The sequence below is a fragment of the Microtus ochrogaster genome, chromosome 26 (genome assembly GCF_000317375.1).
Source record: "Microtus ochrogaster isolate Prairie Vole_2 chromosome 26, MicOch1.0, whole genome shotgun sequence".
Taxonomy (NCBI): Eukaryota; Metazoa; Chordata; class Mammalia; order Rodentia; family Cricetidae; genus Microtus; species Microtus ochrogaster.
Window position 1 is genome coordinate 1828736 of NC_022025.1, and position 27727 is coordinate 1856462.

The 27727-nt window shown below is 35.6% G+C and overlaps 1 protein-coding gene across 1 annotated transcript in view; it reads left to right on the forward strand.

Moving 5' to 3' along the window:
* Positions 1 to 27727, forward strand: part of Znf804b (zinc finger protein 804B) — a 552504-nt gene that overhangs the window by 441380 nt on the left and 83397 nt on the right. The gene's annotated exons all lie outside the window — the stretch shown is intronic.

The window sequence follows — 27727 nt, forward strand, 5'->3', positions numbered from 1 at the left end:
CTGCCTTAAGAATCCTGGATTCGTCCCTTAAAGACTCTATCATATCCTTGCTGTCAAACCATTTAGTGCCAAGGAAAATTACTAATCCCAGAAGAATGCATAGATGTGGGGTGCTAGACACCTCTTGTAAGATCTCCCACATGGCACGTTCAAAAAGACTGTTAAAATTCTCAAGGGTAATATTCTCAGACATCTTTTTTTTTTTTTATATATGGAAGAAAATTTACCTGTAATGGCTGGTTTCTTCCATAGGTGGCGGAAGAGTCCACTTGAGTCCACGTGGAGGGCCAGTCTGAAACAACTCAAAACGGAAATTTATCGTTCTGCCTGAGGATTTATAATGTGTGTGAAGAAGGTTATTTTGAATCAGACCAAATCTGTCGCTGTGGTGGTTCACACAAACGTGGCGGCTCGGGACGGGCGCAATCTAAACCCTGGAACAGTAGCAGTGAGAGAGCGTGCCCGCTCGCGCTCGGGGACGCTGGAGTGCGCTGGGCCGGGGAGTCGCGAGCAGAGTCGGGTGCGTAACGCTCCCCTCAGGCGACCAATCTCGCTGGCAATGGCTGCACTAGGCTAATGAGCTGCCCGATATCGGACGCCGGAGCGTGCTGGGCTGGGGAGCGCACACAGGGAGTCGCGAACAGAGTCGGTGTGGAAAGCTGTCCCCACGCAGCTCTGCACTAGGTTCCCCCTTGCAGCACTGGCTGAAACTGGGACCCGCCGGGCGGCTGTGGCCAGCGCCCGGGTGCTGGTGTGGGTAGGGGGCCACAACATTGGACGCCAGGTGAAGGCGGATCAAATTAATTCAGGCCAATTGGTATAATATAAAAGCAACTTTAATATAAAGGGAGCACTCACGCAACCGAAGTTCCAGCGATGCCCAGAAATAGGAGCCAGGAAGAAGAAGAAGGGGTCACCAGCGTTGTGCACCCCAATTTATAGACATTTTCCCGAGGCCGTCCCGCCCCCAAAGGGCGGGCTCTCTCTACAGAACACATGGGTTGTCTCCGACTCTTCTGCTGACTTTTGGGACCCTGCTCCTCATACTGGGTTTCCTTGTCCAGGCTTAATACATGGGAGGTTCTTAGTCTTACTGCAACATGTTATGGCATGGCATGTTTTGTTGATATCCATGGGAGACCTGCCCTTTCCTGAACAGAAACAGAGGAGGAGTAGATTTGGGGGGAGGTGAAGGGGCTGGGAGGAGAGGAGGGAGGGGAAACTGTGATGGGGACGTAAAGTAAATAAATATGTATTTTTTAAAAAGGAAATATATATATACATATATATATATAACTTTAAAGAATAAAATAAAACATTTTGTTGAGCACTTACTAATACATTTTCTATAATTTGATCAAATATTTAAATATTCAGGCATTATTTATACAGAACATTTACCTCACCATGAATACATCTATAATACATAATACATTAATGTCATTCATACAAAGAAATATTATGAGGCTCTAGGCTTGACAACCTCTATTTATAGCTCATGCTTTGAGGAAACAACAAGTTGTTTCATCTATAGCTGTAGATGTCTTCTAATTCCCTCCAAATGCTGAGCATCACTGAAAAAGCAATTTCCATGTGGATATAAATGACAGTCACTTGGCTAAAGCAACACCATGGTTATTAATACAGTAAACATGTCAATAGCAATTCATTCCTCATGAGACTGTCTCTAGCTCATACTCTTATTTTGAAGACTATTAGCTGCAAGTGTTTTCTATCGAAACAGGACCGCACATCTTCACATTCAGAAGTCTTTTCTACCCCAGAGATTTATTGTTCTTCCAAATTAAAAATAAACACATTCAAGCTAGATTACCCTAAAACCCCTCCAGTATTCACCAAGGACCCCACTTTCAGACTCTCCACCTGTGGATCTTAATCCCGCTAGTCTCCCTTTGCTTTACACAGGAGTTATTTTCACTCGGGGGACTTGTTTAGTTGTTAGGTTTATATGCAAACTCAAAATAATTCACTTATAAAATGTTCTTTTTGATTCTTTCCTTCTCTACTGACTCCAGGCAGAATATCAAATAAGATCTATCACTATCACTCTGACCCCAAAGGGGAAGATTCACCACTAAAATTGCATATTGAATTCTATTTTTTTTTTTTTACTTTCTTCCTACAGTTGTATTGAAATTACCTCTACATGGTACCTGAAATGATCCAGTGAGGAAAGAAAATAGCAAAGTCTAGGTGGTTTTTGAAGCCAGAGTTATGTTTCTGATTTTTGTCATCTAGTATGCCTGACGAGAAACAGTGGATGGCCTTATTTTGACATGGCGTTTAAAAACAGATGCTATACCATGGCACCATGAGAGGCATCACTTGACATTGTGATCAGAGTCAAGAACACAGAGAATAGGAAGTATGGCTGAGTTATGAAAACTCAGAGCCAACACTGACTGATGCAATTGTTCCAAAGGCTTTGCCATCTATAGCTTTCAGAATCTTCTAAAGCAGTTTCTGTTCTGCTCAAGTATTTAAACACAGGGTCATGTGGATGACATTGTGTGTCCAAACCACAAGTGACTATAATGAAGAAATAAAGATAGAGCCCCTATAATAACATTGTAATGTAGTGTAATTTTCTTCTACATTTTACATTCTAGAAACCCCTATTTCTAGTAGAACATGATAATATAGTATGTGTGTGTGTCTGTGTCTGTGTGTGTACATTATGTTTGTTTGTGTATGTGTATACATGTATGTTTCCGTACATGTATGTGTATGTGTGTCTTAGGACATATCTGTTCTCCTAATTACCTAGCAGTAATTGGATTCTCTACTTGTGAAGAATTACAGCAAAATTGATCTTAATTATCTGCTCACATTCAAATTATTCCATTAAAGATTTCATATTGGTTAAACAAATTCTTGATCTCATAATTCTCTATTTACAGAAAAATCCATTTAAAATGTGCATGCTGGTCTTAGATGTGCCAGATGATTTTGTATTCTAGGAAAGCATCATTGGCAGTTCCCTGTCCCTACATTTCTTCTCTCTGACCTATAGCTTTCTGCTTCACTTTCTTTAAGTCCCAACTCTTAAGTTACCTTTTAGCTGCACCTTTCATTTTCTTCATCGTTCAAAGAGTGAATTATAATTTTTCTAATTCCTAAGATCTTTGGCACTAACTATGGTGATCAGAGTCAGCTTAATGACTCTCCAGAGCCAGCTATTCAATGCTCTCAAATTTTTCGACCTCACTGTTAAACATTAGTACCTTTATGTCAGCCATAACAATAAAAGTCCAGGCTTCCTCTCTTTTATTGTGGTATCTTAGAGAGTTAGTACACTGGTGCACAATTACCTAAACTCTTAGAGTTAAAAAAAGTAATGTCATGCCCACGTCCTCTCCATGCTGGGATTTTGCTTTTAATTTGTTGATGCTCCTAACATGTCCCTGTCATTAACCCTGCAAAGGCAAGTTAATTGTTGGTTCTAATAGGCACTATGCCTCTAGAACTGAAATGTGTTACTCACACCCATACCAATAAGTCTATACGTATTTTAGTGGAATTAATATTTTATTAGTTCTTAGAGTTTTCTTACAGTGTGTTTTGATCATATTAATTACCCTTCCCCAACTCCTACCACATACATCCTCCACACAAAGATGATATTCTCATTTTGTTTAGCTGATTGAACAAATTTGTGCTTCCCATATAATCATAGATATATAGATGTAATGTCTATCTATCAGGTGATACACTACTAGTGTCTTTCACTTTGCAGCAACACTTGTCAGGAACTCTACTGCGAGAGGTGTGATTTCATGCCCACGTCCTCTCCATGCTGGGATTTTGTTCGACTTGAACTTGCATAGGTCTTGTCCATACTTTTACAACAAGTGTGAGTTCACTTGTGGGAACTTGCACTTGCCCTGCTATGTCCAGAAGACTCAGTTTCCTTGTCTTCATCTACCGCCTCTGCTCTTACACTATTTCCACACACGTTCAGCCAAGGTGGAACAGGTGACAGAGGTATTCCATTTGGTGCTGAGCATTCTTCTGTCTTTTGTTCTGTGCACATTGACCAGCTCTTGGTCTCTGTGCTAATTATCATCTACAACAAATAGAAGCTTTTCTGATGGGAATTGAAGACATACCAATTTAAGGCTATAATGAGACAGTTTGAGGAACCATTTTAATAGAATGTTCATGTAATAGAATAGCTGTAGGAAGTCCTCCCTTAGGGACTGTTATTTGTCTTACCATGGATTCACAGACCCTGTATCAGTAGCAGACACGATTTTCATCTTTTGGTTTGGGCCTTAAGTCTAATTAGAATGTAGTTGATTGCACCCATAATGTTGATGTTACTATTGCACCATATAATTGTCTATCTAGGCTGCCATTATTGCAGCTTCCACAGTTCACATCTGGGTAAGACTGTGATCACTTTTCTCCCTGAGCAGCATGGATAGCTTCATCTTTAACAAAAAGGGCAAGAATACCCACTGGAGGAAAAAGAAAACCAATATCTTCAGCAAATCGTGCCTATCAAACTAGGTAGGTACATGAAAATGGATCTTTATCTCTCACCCCAAATAAAACTCAACTCCAAATGGATAAAGGACCTTGCATAAGATCTATAATCTGAATGTGATAGAGAAGAAAGAAGAGAATAAGTTATCAGTGTCCTTTCCTAAAAGTCCTAGTGAGGATGCTGATAGCACAGGTATTAAAACCAATATTTAATAAAGGGGACCTAATGAGACTAAAAAGTTTTTGTAACAGCAAAGTATACCATAATTCAAGTGAAGGAGCAACCTACAACTAGGGAAAGTATCTGTTGTTCATCTAATATAGGATTAGTATCTATAGCATAAAGGGAATTCAGAAAACTAAATATCAAGAAAAAAACAACCCAATCAAAATTGGGACATTGAAATAGATCAAAAGATGAAATGTAACTAGTTAGAAATATTCCATTTTTTCAACATACTAAGACATTGGGAGAATGAAAATTTAAACTACTTTGAGACTTCAGTAATTCTAAAATATGAATGAGTAACTAAATAAATGAATTCCCATGGTTGGCCATTCTGCTCTGCTGCATCCACATATCTATTCACCATTGATCAATCAGGCATGTAAGGTGAACAACAAAGAACCCCAACCTGATTAAATATAATAATTGAATAAGAGCTGCATTAGCATTATTTTATACTCTGAGAAAATATTTGAGTATATATTAATGCTGATAATATATGTGTCATCCTAAAAAGTTTAGAGAATTCTCTGGAGAATTAGGAACCTGCAAGAAATTTTAAGCAATCAAATGATATCATACTTGAGATTTATAAAAAATAAGTCTAAAAGTTTTGAAGTCAAACTGAAAAAAGTCTAGGCCAGGCACTGGTAGCACACACCTTTAATCCCAGCACTTGGGAGGCAGAGACAGGCGGATCTCTGTGAGTTTGAGGCCAACCTGGTTTACAAGAGCTAGTTCCAAAGCTACAGAGAAACCCTGTCTCGAAAAACAAAACAAAACAAAAAAGTCTGAAAACAAAGGAGCTTGGCTTTGCGGTCAGATGTAAATTTTAGAGTCTTTGGGGTGCTAGCTTGTTCTAGAGACTGTCAGTAGCTTACTAAATAAGACTAGATGATTTACATCAAAATTAGTCACCTAAAACCAAGTATGTAGGGATTTAAAACATAACTATCAAGTATGAAAAATAACCATTGCTACTCAATAATCATGAAAAAGAAAAATGCTTATAAGCAAAGTATTTCAAAATTTATACTAATTTTAGTTATTTATCAAATATTTTAAAACATGAATTTACTTGTCAAGCATTCCCTTTGCCTTGTGCTTTAAGAAAATGATCAGATGAATCTCAAATACTGCTGTACACAATTGTTTTAAAAAGCGCACATAGTGTAAGCAGTAAAAAGAAAATGACTAATTTATGTTACATAGAATGTAGAACAGTGTGTGAGAGATCAAGTAGGTTTAATGCCTATATTTATGTGAATGTTGTACAAAAGTAAAAGTGTTAGTTTAATAACATTTTCGGGGAAATTTCTAAATATTTTCTTTTACATGAAAAAAATAAATATAAAATGTAATCATTCAATGTTTAATATTCAATCTTCATTGTGTTTTTCATTTGATAGTGTGTCTTTCCAGTTCAGAGACATACAGCTTATTGTGTTCTTAAAGGAAAAATTAGAAATCATAATACTATGACATATATATGTGTGTATATGTGTATACATGTGTATATATATATATAATATATATATTACTTAACTGAACTTTATATGAAACTATGGTTACTTTATAATTACATTTCTTTCTGAATACATTTTTGAAGCACCTTCATTTTCTTGTATGCCAAATATTATGTGGTTGCCTACTACTAATTTATTTCTGAATTGTCCTTCACGAATATGAAGAAAAATTCTTAAAAGTTATGTAAAGCAGCTGATAAGTCAATTCTCTTTCTGTTGCCTTTAGAAACATCCCTGGTTTAATCCAGCGTGCTGTCTTTGAGTTTCAATCTGGACAGGTTGTCTTTCATGTTGTCTGCATAGCTGTTGCTGTGGGTGTTGTTTCAACTCTGCTTCGTGAATGTATTTACTCCTCTCAAATTGCATTCCTTATTATTCGTCCCCATGGATATGATGCCTCATTTTATCCCATTCTTTTGATGGACCCCATCTCTCAGAATCTAAGAGATAATACGTACAGCCAGTAAGCTTGACTGCCAGAGAAAGTACATGTCCTTTTTAAGTTTTATGCATTCACATCAATGCAAACTTGGATTTATTTTTCCAGGGTTTTGCAGCTTTTGGTATTAATGTTTAGAATGCTTTTAGCATTTTGAATTCTTAACTTTTCTTTCTGGAAACATGTAGATTTTCTATGATTTCTCCATAGCAAGCATTGATTTAGTGTCTGTTTTGATTTTCCAAAAGGCTGAAGTAAAGAAACTTCAAAGACCTTCCCACCCCTGTGAAATAATCCTAAAAATGGATTATTAACATACCCATAAAATTACAAGCTATTATAATTCTATAATAGGTTCTAGATATTAAAAATAAAAAGAAAAGACATATGTAGGAAATGCTGTTTGATTAAAAAAATTAGCTGGTGGTTTTGGCGAAAAATTCAATTAAAAGTCAATGATGTTAAGCCAAGAACATTGAAATGAGGTGACTCAGCCTCACCAACCTCATTTATCTATAACTTTAACAACAATGAAAATAAGGCAGTTCTATGAACTAGGTCAGCAGTGATATATATCACTTTGGACTAATGTAAGCAGTTGCATCTGAGTTCCTCTGCAGGCTTATCTACCCCTGTGGGCTGACACTTGGCTGGAGGTAGAAGCCTGTGTTCACTACCACAACTCTAGCACAGGCTTGCCTGGAACTAGTCATGTAGAGCAGTTGATCTCAAAAACACATAGCAACCATCCTGCTTTAGTCTCTCAAACATTTTGATTATAGACATGTTAAATGATTTTGTGGTTTCTGATCACTCAATTAATAGTTATGTCTGTGATGTGCCTGGCTTTATATATTACTCCTTGGAAGTATTCATTAAAGTCCATGTCATTCAAATTTCGCACACCTAAGGAATCTAATACCAATAACCACTTACTCTAAGGAAAAATATTTCATAAATAATTCACGACACTGAAGGTCAAATGCAAATTCCAAATACTATTGTTTTTTGATATGAATTGCTGTCAAAGTTGCTTTTTTCATTTGACCTACCAGAATTAATATTCTACAATTAGTTTTCTGCCTATTACTTTTAATGTCTCTGTCTTTCACTATAGCATTCAGAGATTTTTTAAAAAATATTAACATTCTAATTTTTCAGTGGAATGTTTTCTGCTGTATTATGTGTGTATCTATATGGAGGGCTTATGGTTTCATCTATGGCTTTCACAGTACATATTTTCCTCAACTACTTTGTAGTACTTGATTATTCATTGTTACTTATATTTAAAGGAGCAATGACTGACCTACCTGTTTCATTGTGCATCAGTGAAATTTAGTCTCTATTATGCTTTAACACAATATGGTAGGTAGACATTCATACTGTTATTTGGATGACTTTCATTCTCTGATTTTTTTGAAATCACAAATAAATGGTGGTGTGTAGTCTTTCCAGTAGACAGAAATTTATTTGTTCTCATTTTTGTCCCAGACATAATTTAATACTTTGATCTAGTGTTATAGCTCCTTTAAAGGGTCAATAAATTAGTGGGCAAAAGTACTTGCCACATAAGAGTGACAATCTCAGTTCAATCTCAAAGAAAGAGTAAACCTCTGCCCTCTTCTGACTTCTACACCTAGATGCAAACATGCACATGCACAAATACACACTCACAAATAGTATTAAATAAAAATATAACTTAACCCTAGGATATAGCATATATACACAAAACTGGATCTCTCCTGGTTCAATACATCCATAGATATTCAACAATTTTTCTGTCAAAGTAGAGCAGAGGATCTACAAGTCAAACAGCTTCTATGCAGACATTAGTCAGTTCTCCCATTTTAAATGTCAGCTTCCACTATTTTAGATCTAAATCCCTAAAACAGGAGATTGCAGGATCAACATCAGGTTTTCAGCTCACTTGTCTGTTATGCTTTTTCTGTTAAGCTTATAGTTCCCTCTAACTTTCCTCTGACTCCTTTTCTCCCTTCCTCTTTCCATTTTTGGACCAATACTTTCTTGTTCCTAAGCACATAGGGTCAATGCTAAGTTTCTTAGAGAAGTATCGCAATGATTAAACAAAAATATTGCATTAAGTCCTCTTAGGCAGTCTCTGGAATAATTTCTCAACAGAGCTGAGACGGCATATTTCAGATGCTGCAATCTTCACTGAAGGCTTGAGAGTCATTACCAAAGGATATTGTGTGAAGAATTCTTTCATTAATTGGGAAACTAAATTGAAGGCTGTGTTAGCTCTCAAGTGGTATATGAATAAAGTTTGAATATATGGAGGCTTTTCTCATTCACTTTAATTTTAGAACTAAATAAACAGCAAAACCACACAACTTTCTGTTGATTTTGTATCCCTTGTGCCATAACCCCTGCTAAGTATTTTCTTATTACACCTAAACACATATTAAGACCATTGCCCAGAGTATGTCAGTAGATATAAAATGCCATGTAAAACTACCCAGAAGTATTTGGCTCTTTAACAAAATATTTTTTTTCTTTCTGTGGACTCAGGAGCTTCATTTCAACAGCCCACTTTGTGGTTTTTCTAATTTATCCTCTGGTTTCTTGAGATAATATCACTGGTTTGAGCTGAATGAAAAAGAAATAATATTTAATTACATTAAAATACACTGTTCATTGTTAGCTCTTGGAAGTCCATTGCTCCAACTTAATGACACTCCTATCATCTTTATATAAAAGTTGATGGAAAGGACACTGTCACTAAGACAAAAAGGCAACTGACTGAATGGGAGAAGACCAACCCCGCAACTGACAAAGGTCTGATCTCCAAAATATATAAAGAACTCAAGAAACTAGATGTTAAAATGCTAATCAACCCAATTATAAAATGGGGCACTGAGCTAAACAGAGAATTCTCAACAGAAGAAGTTCAAATGGCCAAAAGACACTTGAGGTCATGCTCAACTTCCTTAGCGATCAGGGAAATGCAAATCAAGGCAACTTTAACATACCATCTTACACCTGTCAGAATGGCTAAAATCAGAAAAACCAATGATTTCTTTGCTGGAGAGGTTATGGAGTAAAGGGTACACTCATCCATTGCTGGTGGGAATGCAAACTTGTGTAACCACTTTGGAAAGCAGTGTGGCAGTTTCTCAGGAAATTCGGGATCAACCTACTCCTGGACCCAGCAATACCACTCTTGGGAATATACCCAAGAGAGGCCGTATCATACAACAAAAGTATATGCTCTACTATGTTCATCGCAGCATTGTTTGTAATAGCCAGAACCTGGAAACAACCTAGATGCCCTTCAATGGAAGAATGGATGAAGAAAGTATGGAATATATACATATTAGAGTACTACTCAGCAGTAAAAAACAAGGACTTCTTGAATTTTGCATGCAAATGGACAAAATTAGAAAACACTATCCTGAGTGAGGTAAGCCAGACCCAAAAAGAGGTACATGGAATGTACTCACTCATAATTGGTTTCTAGCCATAAATAAAAGACATTGAGCCTATAATTCGTGATCCTAGAGAAGCTAAATAAGAAGGTGAACCCAAAGAAAATATATAGTCATCCTCCTGGATATTAACCTTCATCAGGCGAGGAAAGGAGACAAAGACAGAGTCCCACATTGGAGCATCAGACTAAAATCCCAAGGTCCAACTCAGGATCAGAAGGAGAGAGAGCACTAGCAGGGAACTCAGGACCGCGAGTGGTGCACCCACACACGGAGACAATGGGGATGTTCCTTCAGGAACTCACCAAGGCCAGCTGGATTGGATCTGAAAAAGCATGGGATAAAACCGGACTCGCTGAACATAGCGGACAATGAGGACTGCTGAGAAGTCAAGAACAATGGCACTGGGTTTTGATTCTACTGCATGTACTGGCTTTGTGGGAGCCTAGGCTGTTTGGATGCTCACCTTACTAGACCTGGAAGGAGGTGGGAGGTCCTTGGACTCCCACAGTACTGGGAATCCTGACTGCTCTTTGGGCTGATGAGGGAGGGGGAGTTAATTGTGGGAGGGGGAGGGAAATGGCAGGCGGTAGCGGGGAGGAGGCAGAAATCTTTAAATAGATAGATAGATAGATAGATAGATAGATAGATAGATAGATAGATAGATAGATAGATAGATAAAAAAATGATGGAAAGAAAAAGTATGTACAATGACCTAAAGAATGCCTGCATGCCTGGTTCAAAATTAAAAACAAAGGAATAATACTTTTTTTTTTTAAATGAATAGTCTTCAGGTCAATCTAAGGGGAGTCCAGATTGTTGGATTTAAGGTTCAGTGAAGGCGTGGGTCTTCTTTTTTTTAATATTTATTTATATATTATGTATACAATATTCTGTCTGTGTGCATGTCTGCAGTCCAGAAGAGGGCACCAGACCTCATTACCGATGGTTGGTGAGCCACCATGTGGTTGCCGGGAATTGAACTCAGGACCTTTGGAAGAGCAGGCAATGCTCTTAACCACTGAGCCATCTCTCCAGCCCAGGAATAATACTTTTTATATCAACAGCATAAAGAAGAAAACCCATGGGATCTTGATACACTCATGATAAAAAAAATCCATAAAATTGGATGCTGGTTATGTAGCTCAATTGTAGAGCACTTAGTATGTCTGAGGTTTGATTGTCGTAAAAAAGGCATGGAATTTTGAAAATGAAGAAATAAAACTTTCAGTGCTAAAAGAACCTCTAATTTCTAATTGAAAAACCAAAAGAATACAAAAAAAAACAATGATCTTTAAGTAAATACCTAGGTTTCATGATGCATGCAATGTGAATAGCTTTCTTATGTAGTATTGATGAACAAATGAGAATTGAGAACACAATGCCATTTGCCTTAAAATAAACCTTCATAAAAATAATATTAATAAAATGTAACATATTGTGTACAAAGGATATACAAGAAAAACATAAATATTGATGATACAAATAACACAACTTTTAATAAATAAGAGAAATAATTTAGCCTAACTTAGTGTGCAAATTTGGTGTCATCAAATAAAAAAATATCTTTTTTAAAGCTTTTTATTGATTCTTTGTAATTTTCACAGCATGTGCTTTGATCCCATTCATCTACCTGTGCCTTCATATCTGCCCTCTGCCTTTGCATCCTTCCTCCAAATAAAATATATCTTAAAGGAAAAACAGAAAACAAAAGCCAACCAACCAACTAACAAACAGTCTTGCCATGGGAAACTGTAGTTGACATAGTGAGTCACACAGTAAACCCTTTAGTTCATACACCTTTACTTATTCATTGCAATGAATCAGTGGTCTGTAAAACATTCTTGTGGCAAGATGGCTCTATGATAATGGTGATTGCCAATAAGCCGAAAAATATGAGCCCATTCCCAGAGCCCACATGGTTGAGAGAACCTAATCTAGCAAGTAATCCTTGACCACCAAAGATATGCTGTGCTGTGTACACACATGTAAAACCACCCATATATGAACAGGTAGACACATATACACAGTAAATAAATAAATAAATAAATAAATAATAAATGATTGATAGATGGATGAATGGATAGACAGTCAGATAGATAGATAGATAGATGTAATAAAAACTTATACTGTTTTTCTCTACATACAGCTAGGTGAATTCTAAAGTTTTTATGAGAAAGTAAACAATTCAGAATATCTAACTAAATTTTGCATTTAATTTAATTTCTGGGCACCAACTTCTTGCTAAAATTAGTGTACAATTGCATTATCAAGGCTAGCAGGATAGGAAAATGAATAGAAAGAGAAATTCATGGAGTACAAGAATGCATGAATATGTGGTATTTTAATAATCATAATTTAAAGAATGAGATCCAAGAAGATTCAATAGTGCAATCTACTGACTTTTGATAAAGACTGTTTAATAGAGACACGCTAGTCTGTACAAGTGCTGCTGGAATAGCTTAATGCATCGCCGAAGGGGAATGACTCTTACACCTTTCACACACAAACACACACATGGACACACAAGTATATTGCTCATACACATACATAGGCACACATTCACAAACACACAACAGGTAATCTTATTACAATTTTAGAAAAGAGAAGTAACACAGGAAGTTTTCATTTCCTAGCACCAACAAAAAGTTTTGTAGTTCATCCCTAAAGCTTGTAGTTATTGTTGCATCTGTTCACAGATTTTTCCTTCCCCCTAAAATTTGACATCTCGTTATGGCTAGACCTGTGACCTACTCAGGTGCTTTTATTACTTTTGACGCACATTAGTTATTCAAGAAGCTGTAAGGTCTTTCCAATAGACATTATTTTATCATTAGACAGACTGTATAGAATCGTCATAGAATTTATTTTGATCTTTCTCTCAGTTATCAATGTGGAACACATAGCTTTTTTCTTGATTTATATTTTTTATTTTTAATTTGTAAGACTTTTTAAAAAAATATCAATCTAATTTCCCACTCCCTTCCCTCCTCCATTCCTTCCACACACTCATCTACCCCATTCCCATCCAATTCTCAGAGAGGGTAAGACACATTACTTAGTGGAGAGTCCAACGCCCTTCCTACTATACCTAGGCTGAACAAGGTATCCATCTAAAGAGAATAAGTTCCCAAAGAGTCACTACATGAAGTAGGGATTAATCCTGGTGCCTTTGCCAGTGGCCCCTCAGTCTGCCTGAGCAATTCAACTGTCAACCACGTTTAGAGGGACTAGTTTGGACCTATGTTTGTTCCTTCCCAGTCCGGCTGGAGTTGGTTAGCTCCTAGTAGTTCAGGTAGACTGTTTCAGTGGGTGAGCCCGTGATGATCTTGATCTCTTTGCTCATATTCTTATTCCTTCCACTGTTCATCTGGACATTGGGAGCTCAGTCCAGTGCTCTGATGAGAATCTCTGCCTCTGTTTCCATCAGTTACTGGATGAAGGTTCTGTGGTGATATTTAAGACTTTCATCAGTCTGACTACAAGGCAAATCAAGATTGGGCCCCCTCTCTATTGCTTAAGGTCTTAACTGGAGTCAGCCTTGTACATTCCTGGGATTTCTCTAGAGCCAAGTTTCAAGTAACCCTATAATGGCTCCCTCAATCAAGATAATTCTTTCCTTGCCCTCATCTCTGTCCTTTTCATATCTCAACTATCCCATTTCCTCAAGTTCTCCTCACCCCTCCCCTATTTCTCCCCTCCTCTTCTCCTTCCTTTTCCCCCTGCCTTCCCACCCCTATCCCCATGCTCCCAGGAGATCTTGTCTGTTTCCAATTTCCAGGTGTATCTATAAATGTTTTTATTTGGGTTTACCTTATTACTTAGCTTCTCTAGGATCATGTCCTTTGTTTGGAGCTAGTATCTACTTATGAGTGAGTACATACCATATTCATCTTTTTGGGTCTGGCTTACCTCACTCAGAATAGTGTTTTATAATTTGCATGCAAAATTCAAGATGCCATTGATTTTTTTTAACCACAGAGTAATACTCTAATGTGTAAGTATGTCACATTTTATTTATTCATTCTTGTGTTGATGGGCATCTAGGTTGTTTCCAGGTTCTGGCTATTAACAAATAATGCTGGTATGAACATAGTTGAACAAATGCCTTTGTAGTATGATGGAGCATCTTTTGGGTATATGCCCAAGAGTGGTGTTGCTGGATCCTGAGGTAGGCTGATTCCCAATTTTCTGAGAAACTACCATAGTGATTTACAAAGTGGTTGTACATGTTTGCATTCCCACCAGCAATGCAGGAGTGTTCTCCTTACTCCACACCCTCTCCAGCATAAGCCATCAGTGGTATTTTTTATCTTAGCTTTTCTTTTAGGTGTAAGATGGTATCTCAGAGTTGTTTTGATTTTCGTATCCCTGACTGCTAAGGATATTGAACATTTCCTTAAGTATCTTTTGGCCATTTGAGATTCTTCTGTTGAGAATTCTATGTTTTGTTAAGTATCCCATTTTTTAATTGGGTTAGTTAGAATTTAATGTCTAATTTTTGAGTTCTTCATGTATTTTAGATATCAGTCCTTTGTCTGATGTAGGGTTGGTAAAGATCTTTTCCCATTCAGTAGGCTGCCCATTTGTGTTATTGACTGTGTTCTTTGCTTTAATGAAGCTTTTCAGTTTTAGAAGATTCCATTTATTTATTGTTGCTCTCAGTGTTTGTGCTACTAATGTTATATTTAGGAAGTGGTGTCTTGTGCCCATGCATTGAAGACTACTTCCCATTTTCTCTTCTATCAGGTTCAGTGTGGTTGGATTTATATTGAGGCCTTTAATCCATTTGGACTTGAGTTTTGTGCATGGCAATAGATATAGATCTATTTTCATTCTTCTACATGTTGACATCCAGTTATGCCAGCACCATTTGTTGAAGATACTTTCTTTTTACATTGTATAATTTTAGTTTCTTTGTCAAAAATTAGGTGTTCATAGGTATGTGGATTAATATCTGGGTCTTCCATTCAATTCCATTGGTCAACTTTTCTCTTTTTATGCCAATACCAAACTGTTCTTATTACAGTAGCTCTGTTGTAGAGCTTGATGTCAGGGATGGCGATGCCTCCAGAAGTTCCTTTATTGTACATGGAACACATAGTCTTACTTGATATTGTATTCTATTTCATTTTCAAGACTACAAGATATTTGCATAATTTTACTGCTCTTATCTCCCCCTAAAGTTTTATTCATGAATTTTGCTCACTTTTTTAATTGTCTTACTCAAACTTAAAAGTTATTATATATTATGGATTTGAGTCATTTATTATTTATGAGGTTTGAAATGGTTCTTGCAAAACTATAAATTATTTTTCTTTATTGTTAGTGAAACATTTTGGAGACAAAATTATTTTTAACTTCTAAAAAATCTATTTTTCTTTGTGGGGTTATATTTATGTCATTATATGGGATATGTAAAGACTGCAAAGATTTCCTCTGTTTATCTGGATATTTCATTCAATTAGTTTTTCTTTAGACTTACGATCTTAGTGTTAATTTTCAACTTTTTCATGACTGAGTTTTTCACTGTATGGTGTCTGTTCAGTTAATACCCTAATGTAATAACATAAAGTTCTATAAAATACAATATTTTATAACATTTTGATATTTTTTATTTTCCTTTTTAATTGTGTGAGTTTTGATTAGTCTAGCTATCAGATTCAATATTATTCATCTGTATAAAGCCTAACATCTTTAACTTATAATTTTACAGTATTTAAAGATGTCACGTTTGCTTTCTGATTGCTGCATAGATGTTTCCATTGGTTTTGACTTTTGCTTTTCTTTCCTTTCTCAATCAGTTTTTTACTAATCCTGAATCATCAGAGTCACATAAATCACAAAAAAATAGAAGATACTAAAACACCAGCTGTCTAACTTGCTAAGAAATTTTAATGGAAAAATACATAGCTAATTTTTTTAATGTTTGAAAATAAAATATAACTTCATAGTTTCCCCCTACCCTTTCCTCTCTCCAACATTTCCCATGAACATTCCCTTGTTCTCTTGTTCTCTCTTTAATTAAAGACATCAATTTTTTTAATTGTTAATATACACAAGTATGTATATATTTATAAAAACATGAATACATTATTCACTACATATAATGGTAACCATCTGAGGGCTCATCTTTGGGAAAGATTATTATTTTTTCACTCTTTCAAGATCTCACCATTTCTCATTTGTGGGCAGTCCTATGGCTGAAGCCCCAGATTTTCCCCATTTTGGTAACATGTCTACAGGAGGTTTTGCTGTTGTTGTTTATGTCTTGTTTAGTCAGTCATACTGATAGTACTTTATGGGAGTCTTGGAAATACAATCTCACAGTACACTTCCTGTTTTCATCATGACAGAAATCAAGAGTGGAAAAATGGCTTCTCTGTGTAGAGGGGCTGTTTAAGAGTTGAGCTAATCAATCATACCACAAGGACATGTGCTCAACTATGTTTATAGCAACATTGTTTGTCATAGCCAGAACCTGAAAACAGCCTAAATTCTCCTAGACCAAGAAATGGATAAAGAAAATATGTTATATTTACACAATAGAGTACTGCACAGTAGAAAAAAATTAATTAACAACATCCTGAATTTTGCAGGCAAATGGGTAGACCTAGAAAATATATATTGAGTGAGGTAACCCAGACCCAGAAATACAAATAACATATGTACTTACTCATAAGTGGCTTTTGGACATAGAGCAAAGAAAACCAGACTACAGTTCAGAATCCCAGAGAACCTAGATAACAAGAGGACCCTAAGAGAGACATACATAGATATAATCTACATGGAAAGTAGAAAAGATGTGATCTCCTAAGTAAATTGGGAGCATGGGAACTATATGATAGGGTTGAAGGGGAGGGGAGAGGAAGAGAGGGGAGCAGAGAAAGAAATGTAGAGCTCAATAAAATCAATTTTAAAAAAAAAGAGGTGAGTGAAGAAGACACTGAGAACCAGAATAAGGATCTCAGTTAAAAGAGTGGTTTGTGGTTATAGTCTTTGCCATTAAAGAATAAGGATTACAACCAGATGACAAGAAGTATCTATTTTAGGATAAGGTAGATGACTCTGTATATTAAGTGCTCCTACAGTGACTGAAAGTTGAGAATGGGAATCCTGGAAGCTATGGGGCAGCTAACATTGACACAAAGCAGTACCCAATAACAAATTCCGTCTCAAAGTTTTACAAAAAATATAAAATGAGTTTAACCTCTGACCTCCACCCTTGCCATGGCACCAGTGTCCCTGAACTTATACGTGCAAACATGTACATATGTTTGCAATTACATGTTCAGATACTTTATATAAGCATTTAAAGAGCAATGTTTATATTATTCAGTACCTATAATAAAGCCCTAAATATTTTACATAATGGAGTTGTAACTTATAACATTTAGAAATAAGGTCATATCTATAAAAAGTGATCCGAATCTTTTATTGAGTCATAAAGCCATCTTAATAAATAATCATTAAAATTTAACTTAATATAACCTTACAATTTATACAGTAAGATAAACCATAAAATTCACATATACATCAAGGAATTAGTTGACTTTCAAAGTGAAATATTTATGGATAAGCCAAATCACTACTAAAATACATACAGACACACAGTGTGTACATAGACTTCCATTTTGAGAATTATTATATTTCTATTTAGATTTTTATATTTAGTCTTCTGTAATAATGAGAAAATGTAGGTAAGTTTTTCAAATTATTACTGATAAATTCTGAATATTTAGGTCATATCACCAGATCTAATCAACTGTCTAATTTTCTTGAGTAATGACTAGTATTGGTTCTAAATAGATTTCTATTAAATTAGATACCACAGTAACATTTCCTAATAAAAGACTTAATTCAATAGATTGTTTCAATAATAATTTTTATCCTGTGTATACTGGAAACCTCATCTTCCTATTTTTTAATAGCTTGGATTTTCTTGTTTTCTTATGTTTATCCCAATCACCAGATAACAGTCAACAAACAAACAAACAACAGAAGAAAAAGATAGCCAACCTTTTCTCTATAGTTCTTTTTGGTTAGTCTGCCAAGAGATATAGAGAAAGATCCAAATCCTAATGAATATCCAAGCATGCATTTTTTATAAACATTGGCAGATGCAGGAGTGTTTCTTTTACATTTTATGCTGCAACAAAATCTTTGTAGAGAATTTAAGGGAAATTTTTAAAAGTTTTTTTTTCTACAAAGTAATTTCATTAAATGTGAAGCAAATTAATATTGAATGTTTTTCCTGTGACCTTCATATTTATGGAAGTCCGTATTTCAATATCTAATAATGGAAACAGGAACACCATTGAGATTCAATGTAGAATTGCTAATATACACAGAATGCCTACAGGATAAAGCCTGCTACTATCAAAACATTCCAGATTCAAACATAGAGCTAAACAAATAATTTAATTACTATGACAAAAGCACTTATAACACATTCCCATGGGATTGTTTTTACTGAAAATAAAAAAAGTTATAAAGAATAAATACATCTTTGCACAGACAAGTCTTGATGATCACTTTATTTTGTGCCAATGCAGATTCATTTTTATCTTTTTGGAAAAATGAAACAATTGGCTAAATATAAATGGAACAGACTTGTTTGAATGTTTCTCACAATATTTTTGTTCTAAAAACAAAGTATTTGGAAAAAATACCAAACATTTCTTCAAAACAAAATGTCCTTAAAAAGAAAATCTTAAACTATTTTTAAGTAAAATTACTCTTCAATGCCTCATCTTTGCCTGGTGATATATGAAGTTCAATAGTAGAGCACTTTCCCTGCTTGGCAAGGCCTTGGACTTAATTCCCCAAACTTCTAACAACCGTTACTTACCAGCAGCCTTTGGGAGACCCTGCCCCAAGGAAGCCTTCAGGGTATGCAATAAAATCCATGAATGCAGTGAGGGTAAATAAGAAAGTGGGATTTCAGGTGGCAACTTAAGTAAAAAAGGAATAAGCAGCATGCACTTTCCTGATGGTAAACTTCTCTTTTACTTCATCTTGAATAATCTCTCTTTCTTGACAATCTCTCTACAGTTACATATCTTAACATACAGTTCCATATCTGTCTTTACCTATACACACCTCACTCCTATGCAGAATATATCTCTATTTTCACACATTACCTTCTTCATATATTCTCCATATGTTCTCCACACAGTTACATTTTTTACATAACTTCTTCTTTACACATCTCTCCACACAATTACATTCTCTACACAGCCATGTACTCTTCCTTCACATACATTTCTCCTATTTACTCATCTTTCTTCTATAGAACTACATCTTCTATATCTCTCTGCCCACTCAGCTACATCACTTCTCTCACACTTCTCTCTCTGCACAGTCAACTACATCTCCCTTTCAGTGTGCATGAGTGTGCAGGTGCACACACACACACACACACACACACCTCATTTCTCCTATTCTACAAAAAACGCCTTGGGACAATTATGAATCACCTTTTTAGGGTCACTCACCAGAAATAGAGCCATATGGATCGCATAGTTTCTTTCAGGCTGCGGAGGTTGCACTACTGGGCATGGAGAATAAAGTAAGCCCATAGCTCTGAGCAGTCAAGCATCCCAGACAGAAAGTGACATTGAAATTCAGAATTTAAGCAGTAAAGAGTTAGCTTGCTAAACCTTGAGGTTAGAAGTGCAGGCAGAAAGTCCATTCCTGCAGGGGGTTATCTCTACCAACGTTGCTTAGAAAACATAAGTAATTCTCAAAATTAAATGATAAGGTAATTTATATGGCCTATTTGATCCCCGGGACACACGTGGTGGAAGCAGAGAACATAGCACACAAGAAAACGTGTAGTGCGCTCAGAAATGAAATAGAAACAGCATCATCGTGGTTTAAATCTTTCTGAAAGGTCTTCGTTTTACCTGGGTACAGCGAGGAAGAATCCGGTACTGCAAAAACAAGTAGTGTCCCTGTCATATTCCATATTCCTCCTCCTTCAGTTTTCTCTCACAGTTTGCATCCCTCCTCAAGCCCTTCAACTGCACTTTTCAAAACCCTCCTCCATGCAGTGTTGCAAAGGTGCCTCTGGTTAGTTTAGCTGTGTGGCTAAAGATCTGTGAGACACTTAGGTGAACTAAAATGAAGCTCTTTAAAAATGATGTGTGGATTAGGATTCATATGGGAGGTAGGTCACGAGGAGAACATGGCCCACAGAATCAGCTGCTTAGGGCTCAGCTCACACGGGCTCACACAGACAAGTCAACAGGGGTCTGCATCAGGTCCACCGTGCATACGTTATGACTGTTGGCTTGGTGTTTTTGTGGGACACCTGACAGTGGGAGCAGGTGTGTCTCTGACTCTGTTCCTCCTATTGGGTGGCTTGTATAGCTTAGATCTGAGGGCTTTCCCCTTGTTTTACTGTATCTCGATTTGTCCTGTTTGGTTGCAATTTCTTGAAGGCCTGGCCCATTCTTAAGGGGTACGTAGGAGGAGTGAATTTAGAGGAGAGGGGAGATTGGGAGAGGCAGAGAGGAGTGGAGGGAGGGGAAACTGTGATGGGGAAGTACTGTATGGAAGAATAATCTATTTTAATAAAAAATACTGAAAAGAGAAAATACCTAATGTGTATATTTATATGGATGGGGAAATTGGGAGGATCTGGGAGGAGTGGAGGGGCTACTAATCAGGACACATTATATGAAAACAGTGTTTTCAATAATAATATAGTATTATTACTATTATTGTTGTTATTATTATATGTGATGTATATGCTTTTGTAATGACTGATCTAGTGCTTGGTAATAGGGATAGGCTCATTGATATTCTCCAGATAAGTTTGTTTATAGTTATAAGTATTCTGCTACTAATAATAGAGTCTTTACTTATATTTCTAACAGTAAATTATAAAGATTTCTTCGTATATATGAAATTTAACAGATTGGCATCTAGTCCCAGCAGTTTAGAAATCTTATTTAAAATATTCAGGATTATTGACACAAATTCATTGCATAACTTGAATGCTTAATGACTTACAAGCATACTTTTACATTTGAAATAATATCTAAGTACCCCAAATAAATAAAGGGTGAAATAATAATTTACTGATTGTAATACTGTCACTAGATTTTTCTAGACAGTATATTGAAAATGACCATAGTCAAACTATTAGTTTTGTAGGCAGGAAACTAATGCCTACAGATGTAGAGTATTGTTCTCAAACCATTTCTATAGTGGGTGGTGAAAGAAAGGGGTCCATATATTAAGTGGGGTTAAATATTTCAGTTCCATGAAGTTGAGAGTTAATTCTGAAATCATTTTCAAGGTTCTATATCTATGAGAGTCCTTCATGGCTATATAGGCTTTTTCTGTGGTTGTTCGTATAAATCCCACTGTGCGGTGAAAGATTTCCACTTCCCACTGTTTTTCCCCTGGATGGTATTTTGTTGCAGGCATATTTTTTATGGCTATTTTTAAGAGAAAATCATTATATAGTTGGCAAATATTTCTTCCTAAAGAACTTCTACTTTTTATGATTTAGAAGGGAGTCCTTCTCTTACTCATCGGCTTGATTGGTATTCGACATATCACTTTATTTATGCTCCTCGTTTTGTGCTTGCTGGATCTAAGCTCAGTTGCCTCTGCTTTAGATTTCTTTGTATGTTCCTATTTATCCTCACTTGCATTCTACCTACCCTGAGTATTAATAACAGATCGGATCCTAATACCTCGTGCCAGAGCGCAATTTATTGCTGAGCACTTGAGACTTTCCTATTTCATTAGATTCTATAATTGATTCACTTGTTTTCCAATAAAAGTTATGCCTCTATTGTAGAACATTGCTTGGTTTACTTTTTGAAGGACATTCTTGTCTCTCCTCATTTCAGTTCATTCCCAGTAATTTTTTATTCTTCTTTTTGCCTTTTATTTCGACAGCATTGACAGCAGATCATTTTCTCCAAAATGTCAATATGAATAACTCTGATCTGAGTCATTTTTTTTTGTTTAGGATTTTGCATTCCTTCCTTAGCTAACTGAAAATTATTCCATATTAATGAACAAGACATTAGGTGTTGAAAGTGTATAACTCTATCTCACAAGTTTTCTTTACTGAGTATAAAAACCGAAATCCCTTTGCTGTAACAATAGTTGAAGGCAGAGATCCCATCCTATTTTCCACTTGATGAATCTTCACATCTCAGGAAAACTGGTTTAATGATGTATGCCATGTCGACCTTCTTCAGTTCTCTGTGTCTGAATACCTACTCTCTGCGAGTGTTTTCTGCCTGTCTCAAACAGGCAGAAAACACTTTTGACTTCTTCAATATAACACACACACGCGCACACATGAAATGCACTTCAGTGTTATTCTAGAGTTATACCTATTTCACTTATCAAAGAGTAAATCACATGAGTTTTGTAAGATATAAGCAAAAGTACAAACTCCGTGTGACAAGTCCTTGAACATTACTATAGCCAATGGAAGAAAATGCTATTTTTAAGTATAATATACTCTTTCTTTGGTGTAACTTGGTTCTTTTTATATCACAATGTGATTAGCTACTTCACAGTGTGTGGGCAGGTGCATACCAGCAATCACAGAGTGTGACAAAGCCTGAGTTACATTTAAAATGTTCATAGAGTTCTCTGTCCTTGACACCTGACATTTCATAGCAGCTAAGACTCTTTCACATAAAATGAAATATAGCATTTGCCCTTCTGTCCTTGCTAAGTCCTGTAGACAGTACTTGAAGGGATACAGTTGTGTGAAAGGCACTCCCACCCCTGGAGAAATGATATGCCATGATCTTTCATCTTTGTACCAAGTTCTCTTTGGCTTAGTTTCTATAAAAGTCTATTATAAATCTCTTATGTAGTTTCTGCTGGTCTTCCAACCCTTTCTATAAACTGCTATGACATACAGTATTTATCCCATTAGACGACATAATTCATTGAAATAATTTTTTATCACATTAGAAAATTGAGAGTGCTGTTATCTATTATCACAAAGTCAGAATAGAGAAACACAGCACATACAAATAGACTGGTATTAGGTGAATTCACTAAGTTTATAACTGTTTGAGTGGTGAGATGTCTCAGTAGGTAAGAGTGTTTGCTGCACCTGGCATCTCACATCGTTCTCAACTTCAGTTCCAGGGCATCCGTTATCCTCCTCTGGCCTCTGTGAATGAGTATCAAGAATGCATACAGCATGTATAAACACATACAGGCAAAACATTCATATACATAAAATAAAATAAACAAACCCTTAAAACACTATGAATTTTGTTGGAAAGATTAGAGTGCTGTTAGCTTTCCAAATTGTTTTAATTAAGTATGTATGATTCTGTAATATCTACTATCATATTCCCTCAAATGAATACAGTTGACTCTGGACTGTCATGTTTCTCATTATTGCTTTTACATTATTATGTCTTTGGCACATTTTTCTGATTCTGTTATGTAGTAAATGTTGAACTTACTAATGATCAAACTGATAATTTTTGATTCATGATAAAAAAAAGAGTCGTTTGGCCATTTTATGACATATTAAATTTTAAAATTTCAGTCTCACAAAACATAAAACTTTCAAATAATAAAATGTGTGAGTCTGATTTAATTTCTGCCTATGTAAAAGCAAATAAAATGTGAAAATGCTGTTGTCAAAATACACAATACTTCCTAAACAAAATGCGGCATAAAAATTGTGCCATACCATTTCATATTATGATGCTTATAGCACTTTATCCCTGAACTAATAAAATATCGATATTCCAAATATTAAGAATCAGAACTACTAGTGCAACAAAGAGCTAAATAATGTTCTTTACTTACTCATTAAATAACTACACTTGGACTGTAATACAAAAGCAAAACTGAAACAATCAAATGTTGCTGGTGGCTTTTATCTTAACAGCAAGAAAGTTTGGTACACATGTCAAGTGATACACGTCTTTATTTCAAGCAAACACATTTATGTAGACTGCTGGGATTTAATAATAATTTGGTACCTTTCAGATAGGAACATTAGTTATGATAAGAAAAGAAAATAATCAGTTTCAATATTTATAAACTGCTTGGCCCAATAAGTTTACTTGAATCATTACTGCCCCAAAATATCTACCAAACAGAGCAGTGAGTCCTTTAAATTTTATAACTAGATAAACTGTCTGTCATTAATTGCTCTATACAAAGGAATCAAATTGGGCAATTCTAAAATGAATACAAGTCAATATGTAAATGAGCAATTTTCCTCTTTTAAATTGAAAAGAGAAATCCTCAGGACGGTTAATTTCATAGTTGTTAGCCATGTCCAAATCATTTTATGGTGAGTCTTCATATATTATCATATAAGAAATTACAAAAGATCCTTATTTTACTTTTGTATTTAGTAGAAAATGAGCAACAACAGTATCTGTCAGAGAACAGCTTATAATTTTGTTTGTGTTGTGATGTTTAAGTTTTTTCAGAATGTACAAAAACAAATTTGGAGTAATGGGATGTGATATTTAGGTGTGGGTGAGTGTCACCAGAGGAAAATATGCTATAATGACATTTTTCGGTCATGATGATGGATACCTTTATGTGGGTTATAATAAGCACTAAGGTTTACATTCAAGTACTATTCTACTGTATGATGAAAAATCAGGTGTCCCTGTTATTTGGCTTCTTAATTGTTTTGAAACATAACTCTCACTGACAAGCCCACTTATAATTCCTATGTTGACGATTTTCATGTTTGTAGACAGTAAAGAATTAGAATACTGATATAAGAGTAAATTTGCCTTGTCTGTTTCTTGGGACCTACTTACATGGTTACACGGTTAGTCTGGAACCAATATCTGGTAGTTAGTTTACATGGCAAATTTTTCTTTCAATATATACATGTTATACACTTATTGCTGATATTTGGTCCACCCACATTTGTAAGCAACAGTGAGGAAAGGTAACTTAAATTGATTGCTAGAATAAGTGCACTTACTGAGCTACTACAATCTGTAGAGATGAGAGCTTTTATCCTGAGTAGTACTCATGTGCAAAGGATAGCTAGAATTCAAGAGCATAATTGATGAAGAATGGGCTGTGCTCTTGGAAAATATATTCAGCAACTCTAATGAAGTCATAACTTTTATATATCTTATTTGTTAAATTTCCATTGCTTCGATGAAGTATTTAGAAAAAAATCCCTTTAGAAGAGAAAGTAGTTTATTTAAGTGGACAAGCCTCAAAGGTCCATGAGAAGTTGAGTTCAATGTTTCCGACATTTGGAGAAGCAAAATATCATAGCCAGGAGCGCATGGTTTTTCATAAATGATCGCCGTAAGCTGAAGACAAAGAGTAAGTATCTGAGGTTCCAATTTCTTCATAGGGAAGCCCAGATATCATAGTTTCTGTCCACTAAACCCCCATTGATACCATTCACCACCCAATGACACCGTAAGCTGGTGTCCAAATATATAGTCTTTCGGGGGGGGGGTAGAGAGAGAAAGAGAGAGAGAGAGAGAGAGAGAGAGAGAGAGAGAGAGAGAGAGAGAGAGAGAAAGAGAGAGAGATAGATAGTGGTGTAGATGCACATGCAGATGTTGAGAGATATAGATACACACACAGAGACATAGGCAAATACACAAATACACACAGTCACACTCAAACAAATGTGTAATTTAAGTTGATAGAATGGCAGCAATCCCCTGGAAGAAAATGATGAGAAGAAAGATTATAACCCAGTCTCACGAACTCAGATATTTTAGTTTTAGTTAAAGGATAAAGGATTGCAAGGATGTTCAAATGGCGGCACCAGACTGGATGGAGGAAACACCAACAGTTTGATAATGTAATTATCCCATGCATGCAGTGGAAGACGAGCAAGGACTGTCAGTCAATAAATAAATTTACCTGAGTTGGAATTGGGATTCAGATCCACTTCTGTTCACATCAAAGTTCTGTGCAGAATGATATTATTCCTTACTGCACATAAACAACATTCTGTATCTTTGTATACTGTACTAAAAGGTGCCATGTGACTAACTAACACATGCCTGAAGCTTTCTAGGCAGTTTCTGACAAGTCATGGTACCTCTTAATAACCTGATTAAACTTTCCTTGTCTCAAATGAAAGCAGTCAACACAATCGGAAGCCAAAGGACATGGTCTATTACATAAACCAAAGTGTCTAAAAGGCATTGCCATCTTCTCTCACACAAATTTCTATGTTTAAAAGAATTGCAAAAAAGTCTCATGTCAACTAGAATGATTTTATATGTAGGGGGTTTCTAATTGTCACTTACCAGTAAAACTCTTAGGTGGAGCAGTCCTGAGATCAAGCACGGTATTTTTGTATTGTATGACATATGTGTGTGTATATATATGTTCATAATACATACTTTTGTGAATAGCATGCATAAATATATAATAATGAGGAATATAAACATAAAATGTGAACCAACAAAACACAATAAAGCTGTAATTTACTAATGCTATGCTAAAAATATAATGGGGCTTGTTATATTTATGCTCACACATATTTATCAGTAAGATGTTTGTCAGATTTTTTCAATGATACTATGGATATTGGTTTGACCTTTAAACTTTGTCCCAATGTCATTAAAATATCTAAAATGTGAAAATCAAATTATCCAAATTTGTCTATGGTTCTTTTGCTGTAGTACTATGTGCCTTAAATAACAATAGAACTTTCCTTTGTTCTTAATAAGCATTATTCATGTAGCTTTTATAATTATCATAAGTGCCAGTTACAAGCACACATTGGTATGAACAATATGACAGACATCTTTCTAGAGACAAAATTCTATGCATGTCTTTTGGCTAGGCATTGTAATATGAAAGACAAGTGTTTGTTTTACCTTCAGTGGCTGCTAAGAAAACTGATTTGATCCAGTAGGTTTTTTTTTCTATTCAGATTGAATCGTGCAATGAAAGCACCTAACCTCATGTAAAATTTCTTGATAATTCTTTTAAAAACACTTTTCATTAAAGTTGATAAGGTTGAAGTTGGCCTCTGAGAATAAACTTAAATGTGTGACAAAAGCATTAATCAGGCTATGCTGTCATGAATGAGAAATTAATAATTGAAACTAAGTAAATTATTAAGGAAGCATCTGCACATTTGGCACTTTGGAGATCAGAGTCACTTTCAGATGTGCTTATTCCAGAAGTGTGGGATGTGGTCCTATGAGTAGAATTTCAGATTTAAGCAACCCCTAAATTAAGGTACTTTATTAAAAGTCGAGGTTAAAAATCACTGCTACACAAACAACATCCAAAATCCTGTGTAATAATATTAAACTCAAGAAACAATCACTGATAGTTTAACTTTATACATAGTTTGTCATCCTTTACCCGGCAACACTTCCCACTTAGTGTTTGTATGAGATTTTTATAACTGCATCAGTAACTATGTTATGCTACAATTAAGGGAACATAAGAAAAAGAATATTGCTGGAATATTTTCCAGGGAGCCTCATATTAAGCTCAAAAAGAGAAAAAATATTCAGGAGGATGCCTATATGTTTTTCTTTGGGTTCTCCTTATTTAGCTTCTCTAGGATCACTAATTATAGGCTCAATGTCCTTTGCTTATG